This window comes from Arachis hypogaea, chromosome 16, assembly GCF_003086295.3.
Source record: "Arachis hypogaea cultivar Tifrunner chromosome 16, arahy.Tifrunner.gnm2.J5K5, whole genome shotgun sequence".
Taxonomy (NCBI): Eukaryota; Viridiplantae; Streptophyta; class Magnoliopsida; order Fabales; family Fabaceae; genus Arachis; species Arachis hypogaea.
Window position 1 is genome coordinate 109,691,730 of NC_092051.1, and position 8,186 is coordinate 109,699,915.

Sequence of the window (8,186 nt, forward strand, 5' to 3'; positions counted from 1 at the left end):
CTTAAACAATAACTTCAAAAGACATATGCACTGTTCAAGCATTCATTCAGAAAACAAGAAGCATTGTCACCACATCAATATAATTAAACTAAGTTCAAGGATAAATTCGAAACTCATGTACTTCTTGTTCTTTTGAATTAAAACATTTTTCATTTAAGAGAGGTGATGGATTCATAGGACATTCATAACTTTAAGACATAGTTACTAACTACTAATGATCATGTAATGAAGACACAAACATAGATAAACACTTAACATAGAAAACGAAAAACAGAGAATGTAAGAACAAGGAATGAGTCCACCTTAGTGATGGTGGCGTTTCCTTCTTGAGGAACCAATGATGTCTTTGAGCTCTTCTATGTCTCTTCCTTGTCTTTGTTGCTCCTCCCTCATTGCTTTTTGATCTTCTCTAATTTCATGAAGGATGATGGAGTGCTCTTGATGTTCCACCCTTAATTGTCCCATGTTGGAACTTAATTCTTCTAGGGAGGTGTTGATTTGCTCCCAATAGTTTTGTGGAGGAAAATGCATTTGAGGCATCTCCGGGATCTCATGGTGATGAGCTTCATGCGCCTCTTGAGATCCATGACTGGGCTCTCTTGCTTGCTCCATCTTTTTCTTAGTGATGGGCTTATCTTCCTCAATGTGAATGTCTCCTTCTATGAAAGCTCCAGCTGAGTAACATAGATGGCAAATAAGATGAGGAAAAGCTAGCCTTGCCCCATGGGAGGGCTTTTCGGCTATTTTATAGAGTTCAAGGGAGATGACTTCATGAACTTCTACTTCCTCTCCAATCATGATGCTATGGATCATGATGGCCCGACCCACAGTAACTTTAGATCAGTTGCTAGTGGGGATGATGGAGCGTTGGATGAATTCCAACCATCCTCTAGCTACAGGCTTGAGGTCCAGTCTTCTCAGTTGAACCGGCTTGCCTTTGGAGCCAATCTTCCATTGAGCTCCTTCCACACATATGTCCATGAGGACTTGGTCCAACCTTTGATTAAAGTTGACCCTTCTAGTGTAGGGGTGCTCATCTCCTTGCATCATAGGCAAGTTAAACGCCAACCTCACATTCTCCGGACTAAAATCTAAGTATTTCCCCCGAACCATTGTAACATAATTTTTTGGATTCGGGTTCTTACTTTGATCATGGTTCCTAGTGATCCATGCATTGGCATAGAACTCTTGAACCATTAGGATGCCGACTTGTTGGATGGGGTTTGTTAGGACTTCCCAACCTCTTCTTTGGATTTCATGTCGGATCTCCGGATACTCATTTTTCTTGAGTTTGAAAGGGACCTTGGGGATCACCTTCTTCTTGGCCACAACATCATAGAAGTGGTCTTGATGAGCTTTGGAGATGAACCTTTCCATCTCCCATGACTCGAAGGTGGAAGCTTTTGTCTTCCCTTTCCCTTTTCTAGAGGATCCTCTGGTCTTGGGTGCCATCAATGGTAATGGAAAAATAAAAAGCTTATGCTTTTACCGCACCAAACTTAGAATTTTGCTCACCCTCGAGCAAGAGAAGAAAGAATAGATGAAGAAGAAGAAGAAAATATGGAGAGGAGGGGGGAGGTGTGTTTCGGCCAAGAAGAGGAAGAGAGGGTTGTTTTGTGTGAAAATGAGGAAGAATGGAGGGCTATATATAGGGAAGAGAGGGGGGTTAAGTTTCGGCCATATAGGGTGGGTTTGGGTGGAAAATTGATTTTGAATTTTGAAGGTAGGTGGAGCTTATGAGGTAGGTTTATGGGGAAGAGTGGATGGATGTGAGTGGTAAAGAGGTGATGGGAAAAGGAGATTGAGGTGATTGGTGAGGAGTTTTGGGGAAGAGTGTTTATGGGATTGTGTGAAAGAGGGGTGAAAAGAAGTGAGTGGAGGTAGGTGGGGATCCTGTGGGGTCCACAGATCCTGAGGTGTTCAAGGATTTACAACCTTGCACCAAATTAGGCATGCAAAATGCCCTTGCACACAACTCTGGGCGTTCAGCGCCAGATTGGTGCTTGTTTTGGGCGTTGAACGCCCATTTGTTGCCCATTTCTGGCGTTGAACGCCAGAACCATGCTTGTTCTGGGCGTTCAGCGCCAGCTCTTCTCCAGGGTGCATTTCTGGCGTTCAAACGCCCAGATGCTGCCCATTTCTGGTGTTCAGCGCCAGAACCATGCTCTGTTCTGGTGTTGAACGCCCAAAACATGCTTCTTACTGGCGTTTAAACGCCAGTAAGGTCTTCCTCCAGGGTGTGATTTTTCTTCTGCTGTTTTTTATTCTGTTTTTAATTTTTCTATTTTTTTCGTGACTCCACATGATCATGAACCTAATAAAACAAGAAAAACAATGAAATTTAGATAAATAAACATTGGGTTGCCTCCCAATAAGCGCTTCTTAATGTCAATAGCTTGACAGTGGGCTCTCATGGAGCCTCACAGATGTGCAGAGCTTTGTTGAGACCTCCCAACACCAAACTTAGAGTTTGGATATGGGGGTTTGACATCAAACTTAGAGTTTGGTTGTGGCCTCCCAACACCAAACTTAGAGTTTGACTGTGGGGGCTTTGGTTGACTCTGCTTTGAGAGAAGCTTTTCATGCTTCCTCTCCATGGATGCAGAGAGAGATCCTTGAGTTGTAAACACAAGGTTATCCTCATTTAGTTGAAGGATTAATTCTCCTCTGTCCACATCAATCACAGCTCTTGCTGTGGCTAGGAAGGGTCTTCTAAGGATGATGGATTCATCCTCTTCCTTTTCCAGTATCCAAGATTATGAAATCAGCAGGGATGTAAAGGCCTTCAACCTTTACTAACACGTCCTCTACTTGTCCATAAGCCTGTTTTCTGGAATTGTCTGCCATCTCTAATGAGATATCAGCAGCTTGTACCTCAAAGATTCTCAGTTTCTCCATTACAGAGAGGGGCATGAGGTTTATCCCTGATCCAAGGTCACATAGAGTCTTTTCAAAGATCATGGTGCCTATGATACAAGGTATTATGAACTTTCCAGGATCCTGTTTCTTCTGAGGCAATGTCAGTTGATCCAGATCACTTACTTCATTGGTGAACAAGGGAGGTTCATCTTCCCAAGTTTCAATGCCAAATAATTTGGCATTCAGCTTCATGATTGCACCAAGGAACTTGGCAGCTTGCTCTTTAGTAACATCCTCATTCTCTTCAGAAGAGGAGTATTCATCAGAGCTCATGAATGGCATAAGGAGGTTCAATGGAATCTCTATGGTCTCTAATTGAGCCTCAGAGTCCTTTGGTTCCTCAGAGGGAAGCTCCTTATTGATCACTGGATATCCCAGGAGGTCTTCTTCCTTGGGATTCCCGTCCTCTCCTTCCCTTACAGGTTCGGTCATTGTAATTAATTCAATGGCCTTGCACTCTCCTTTTGGATTCTCTTCTGTATTGCTTGGGAGAGTACTAGGAGGGATTTCAGTGATCCTTTTACTCAGCTGGCCCACTTGTGCTTCCAAATTTCTAATGAAAGACCTTGTTTCATTCATGAAACTTACAGTGGCCTTGGATAGATCAGAGACTAAGTTTGCTAAATTAGAGGTATTTTGTTTAGAGTTCTCTGTCTGTTGCTGAGTGGATGATGGAAAAGGCTTGCTGTTGCTAAGCCTGTATCTTCCACCATTATTAAAGCCTTGTTGAGGCTTTTGTTGATCCTTCCATGAGAGATTTGGATGATTTCTCCATGATAGATTATAGGTGTTTCCATAAGGTTCACCTAAGTAATTCACCTCTGCTATTGCAGGGTTTTCAGGATCATAGGCCTCTTCTTCAGAAGGTGCCTCTTGAGTACTGTTGGATGCAGCTTGCATTCCATTCAGACTCTGAGAGATCATATTGACTTGCTGAGTCAATATTTTGTTCTGAGCCAATATGGCATTCAGAGTATCAATTTCAAGAACTCCCTTCTTCATAGGCGTCCCATTACTCATAGGATTCCTCTCAGAAGTGTACATGAACTGGTTATTAGCAACCATGTCAATGAGTTCTTGAGCTTCTGCAGGCATTTTCTTTAGGTGAATGGATCCACCTGCAGAAGTGTCCAATGACATCTTTGATAGCTCAGATAAACCATCATAGAATATATCCAGGATGGTCCATTCTGAGAGCATGTCAGAAGGACACTTTTTGGTCAACTGTTTGTATCTTTCCCAAGCTTCATAGAGGGATTCACCATCTTTTTGTTTGAAGGTTTGAACATCCACTCTAAGCTTGCTCAGCTTTTGAGGAGGAAAGAACTTGGCTAAGAAAGCCGTGACCAGCTTATCCCAAGAGTTCAGGCTATCTTTAGGTTGAGAGTCCAACCATATTCTAGCTCTGTCTCTTACAGCAAATGGGAAAAGCATGAGCCTGTAGACTTCAGGATCTACTCCATTAGTCTTAACAGTATCACAGATCTGCAAGAATTCAGTTAAGAACTGAAAGGGATCTTCAGATGGAAGTCCATGAAACTTGCAGTTCTGCTGCATCAGAGAAACTAGCTGAGGTTTCAGCTCAAAATTGTTTGCTCCAATGGTAGGGATGGAGATGCTTCTTCCATGTAAATTGGAATTTGGTGCAGTAAAGTCACTAAGCATCCTCCTTGCATTATTATTATTTTCGGCTACCATCTCTTTTTCCTGTTCGAAAATTTCTGAAAGGTGCTTGCTGGATTGTTGTAATTTAGCTTCTCTTAATTTTCTCTTCAGAGTCCTTTCAGGTTCTGGATCTGCTTCAACAAGAATGTTCTTGTCCTTGCTCCTGCTCATATGACAAAGAAGAGGGCACAGAAAAAGAATAATAATAATAATAGTAGAGATCCTTTATACCACAGTATAGAGGTCCCTGTGTAAGTGGAAGAAAGGAAGAATGGATAATCCAAACACAAAGGTGATGATAGGAGCAGAGGTGTGAGATGAAGAGAAGTGTTAGTAGATGAATAAATAAATAGAAGGAGATGGGAGAGGGAGAATTTCGAAAATAATTTTTTTGAAAAAGAGGTAGTGATTTTCGAAAATAGTTTTTGAAAAAGGTTAGTAATTTTTGAAAATTAAAATAAAAAATGAAAATAATTAGTTAATTAAAAAGAAATTTTGAAAAAGGGGGAAGATATTTTCGAAAATTAGAGAGAGAGAGAGTTAGTTAGGTAGTTTTGAAAAAGATAAGAAACAAACAAAAAGTTAGTTAGTTAGTTGAAACAAATTTGAAAATCAATTTTGAAAAGATACGAAGATAGGAAGTTAGAAGAGATATTTTAAAATCAAATTTTTGAAAAAGATAAAATAAGAAGATATTTTTGAAAACATATGATTGAAATTAGTTTTGAAAAAGATTTGAATTTTAAAATCACAATTAATGACTTGATTCATAAGAAATCACAAGATATGATTCTAGAACTTAAAGTTTGAATCTTTCTTAACAAGTAAGTAACAAACTTGAAATTTTTGAATCAAAACATTAATTGATGATGTTATTTTCGAAAATTATGTGATAAAAATAGAAAAAGATTTTTGAAAAATGTTTTTAGAATTTTCGAAAATAACTAAGAAAAATGAGAAAGATTTGATTTTTGAAAAAGATTTTGAAAAAGATGAGATTTTTAAATTGAAAATTTGATTTGACTCACAAGAAACAACTAAATTTTAAAAATTTTTGAAAAAGTCAAATCTAATTTTCGAAATTTTAAGAGAGAAAAAGGGAAAGATATTTTTTTGATTTTTTGAATTTTTATGATGAGAGAGAAAAACATGAAAATGATGCAATGCATGAAAATTTTTAGATCAAAACAATGAATGCATGCAAGAATGCTATGAATGTCAAGATGAACACCAAGAACACTTTGAATGTCAAGATGAACATCAAGAACTTATTTTTGAAAAATTTTTGATGCAAAGAAAACATGAAAGATACCAAACTTAGAAATTTTGCATGTATGGACACTATGAATGCAAAAATGCACATGAAAAACAAGCAAAGATGCAAAACAAGAAAACATCAAGATCAAACAAGAAGACTTACCAAGAACAACTTGAAGATCATGAAGAACACCATGAATGCATGAATTTTCGAAAAATGCAAGATGAGCATGCAATTGACACAAGACTCAAACAAGAAACACAAAATATTTTTGATTTTTTTGATTTTCTAAATTTTTTTTTCGAAAACAAAGGAGAAATTTTTGAAAGAATTTTTTTTGAAATTTTTGAAAACAAAACAAAAAGAAAATTACCTAATCTGAGCAACAAGATGAACCGTCAGTTGTTCAAACTCGAACAATCCCCGGCAACGGCGCCAAAAACTTGATGCACGAAATTGTGATCTCTGGTAATGGCTCCAAAAACTTGGTGCTCTAATTTCAATTCATAATTTGCCACAACTTCGATAGAACTAACCAGCAAGTGCACTAGGTCGTCCAAGTAATAAACCTTACGTGAGTAAGGGTCGATCCCACGGAGATTGTTGGTATGAAGCAAGCTATGGTCACCTTGTAAATCTCAGTCAGGCGGATATAAAATAGTTATGGAGTTTTCAAAAATAAATAATAAAGGAAGTTAAAGATAGAAACACTTATGTAATTCATTGGTAAGAATTTCATATAAGCGCATGGAGATGCTTTCGTCCCTCTGAATCTCTGCTTTCCTGCTGTCTTCATCCAATCAGTCCTACTCCTTTCCATGGCTGGCTTTATGTAAGGATGTCACCGTTGTCAATGGCTACTTTTAATCCTCTCGGGAAAATGGTCCAAATGCTCTGTCACAGCACGGCTAATCTTCTGGAGGCATCACCCTTGTCGATGGCTGCATCCTATTCCTCTCTGTGAAAATGGTCTGATGCGCTGTCACTGCATGGCTAATCATCTGGAGGTTCTCGATCATACTGGAATAGGATTTACTATCCTTTTGCGTCTGTCACTACGCCCAGCACTCGCGAGTTTGAAGCTCGTCACAGTCATTCAATCCTCGAATCCTACTCGAAATACCACAGACAAGGTTTAGACTTTCCGGACTCTCATGAATGCCGCCATCAATCTAGCTTATACCACGAAGATTCCGATTAAGAAATCCAAGAGATAATCATTCAGTCGAAGGTAGAACGGAAGTGGTTGTTAGGCACACGTTCATAGGGAATGATGATGATTGTCACGTTCATCACATTCAGGTTGAAGTGCGAATGAATATCTTAGAAGCGAAATAAGATGAATTGAATAGAAAAACAGTAGTAATTTGCATTAATCTTTGAGGGACACCAGAGCTCCACACCTTAATCTATGGAGTGTAGAAACTCTACCGTTTGAAAATACATAAGTGAAGAAGGTCCAGGCATGGCCAGGAGGCCAGCCCTCAAACGTGATCTAAGATAGCATACAACTGATCAAAGATGTCTCATACAATAGTAAAAGTCCTATTTATAATAAACTAGCTACTAGGGTTTACAAAAGTAAGTAATTGATGCATAAATCCACTTCCGGGGCCCACTTGGTGTGTGCTTGGGCTGAGCTTGAAGTCTACACGTGGAGAGGTCATTCTTGGAGTTGAACACCAGCTTTTGTGCCAGTTTGGGCGTTGAACTCCACTTTGCAACTTGTTTCTGGCACTGGACGCCAGAATTGGGCAGAGAGCTGGCGTTGAACGCCAGTTTACGTCATCTAAACTTGGGAAAAGTATGGACTATTATATATTGCTGGAAAGCCCTGGATGTCTACTTTCCAACGCAATTGGAAGCGCGCCATTTTAAGTTCTGTAGCTCCAAAAAATCTATTTTGAGTGCAGGGAGGTCAGAATCCAACAGTATCAGCAGTCCTTCTTCAACCTCTGAATCTGATTTTTGCTCAAGTCCCTCAATTTCAGCCAGAAAATACCTGAAATCACAGAAAAACACACAAACTCATAGTAAAGTCCAGAAATGTGAATTTAACATAAAAAATAATGAAAACATCCCTAAAAGTAACTAGATTCTACTAAAAACATACTAAAAACAATGCCAAAAAGCGTATAAATTATCCGCTCATCATACACCCTCCTCAACATCAATTTCAAACTCCTTAGAAGGGGGCTCTATGACTTGAGTTTCCCATGGAGGTTCCGCATCTCCCAAGTCTTCAACTACTTCTTCCTCTTCAACGATCATGGCTTCCTCCAATTGTTCCAATACAAAGTCGTGCTGCTCACTGTCCACCAGAGTTTCTAGTGTCTCCTTCATG

The 8,186-nt window shown here is 39.2% G+C and overlaps 1 non-coding gene across 1 annotated transcript; it reads left to right on the forward strand.

Annotated features, from left to right (window-relative positions):
* Positions 1 to 4,117: 4,117 nt before the first annotated feature.
* LOC112761165 (small nucleolar RNA R71) lies at positions 4,118 to 4,221 on the forward strand. Its single transcript, XR_003181573.1, has one exon. It is a non-coding gene; the product is annotated as a small nucleolar RNA R71 (small nucleolar RNA).
* The last annotated feature ends 3,965 nt before the right edge of the window (positions 4,222 to 8,186 follow it).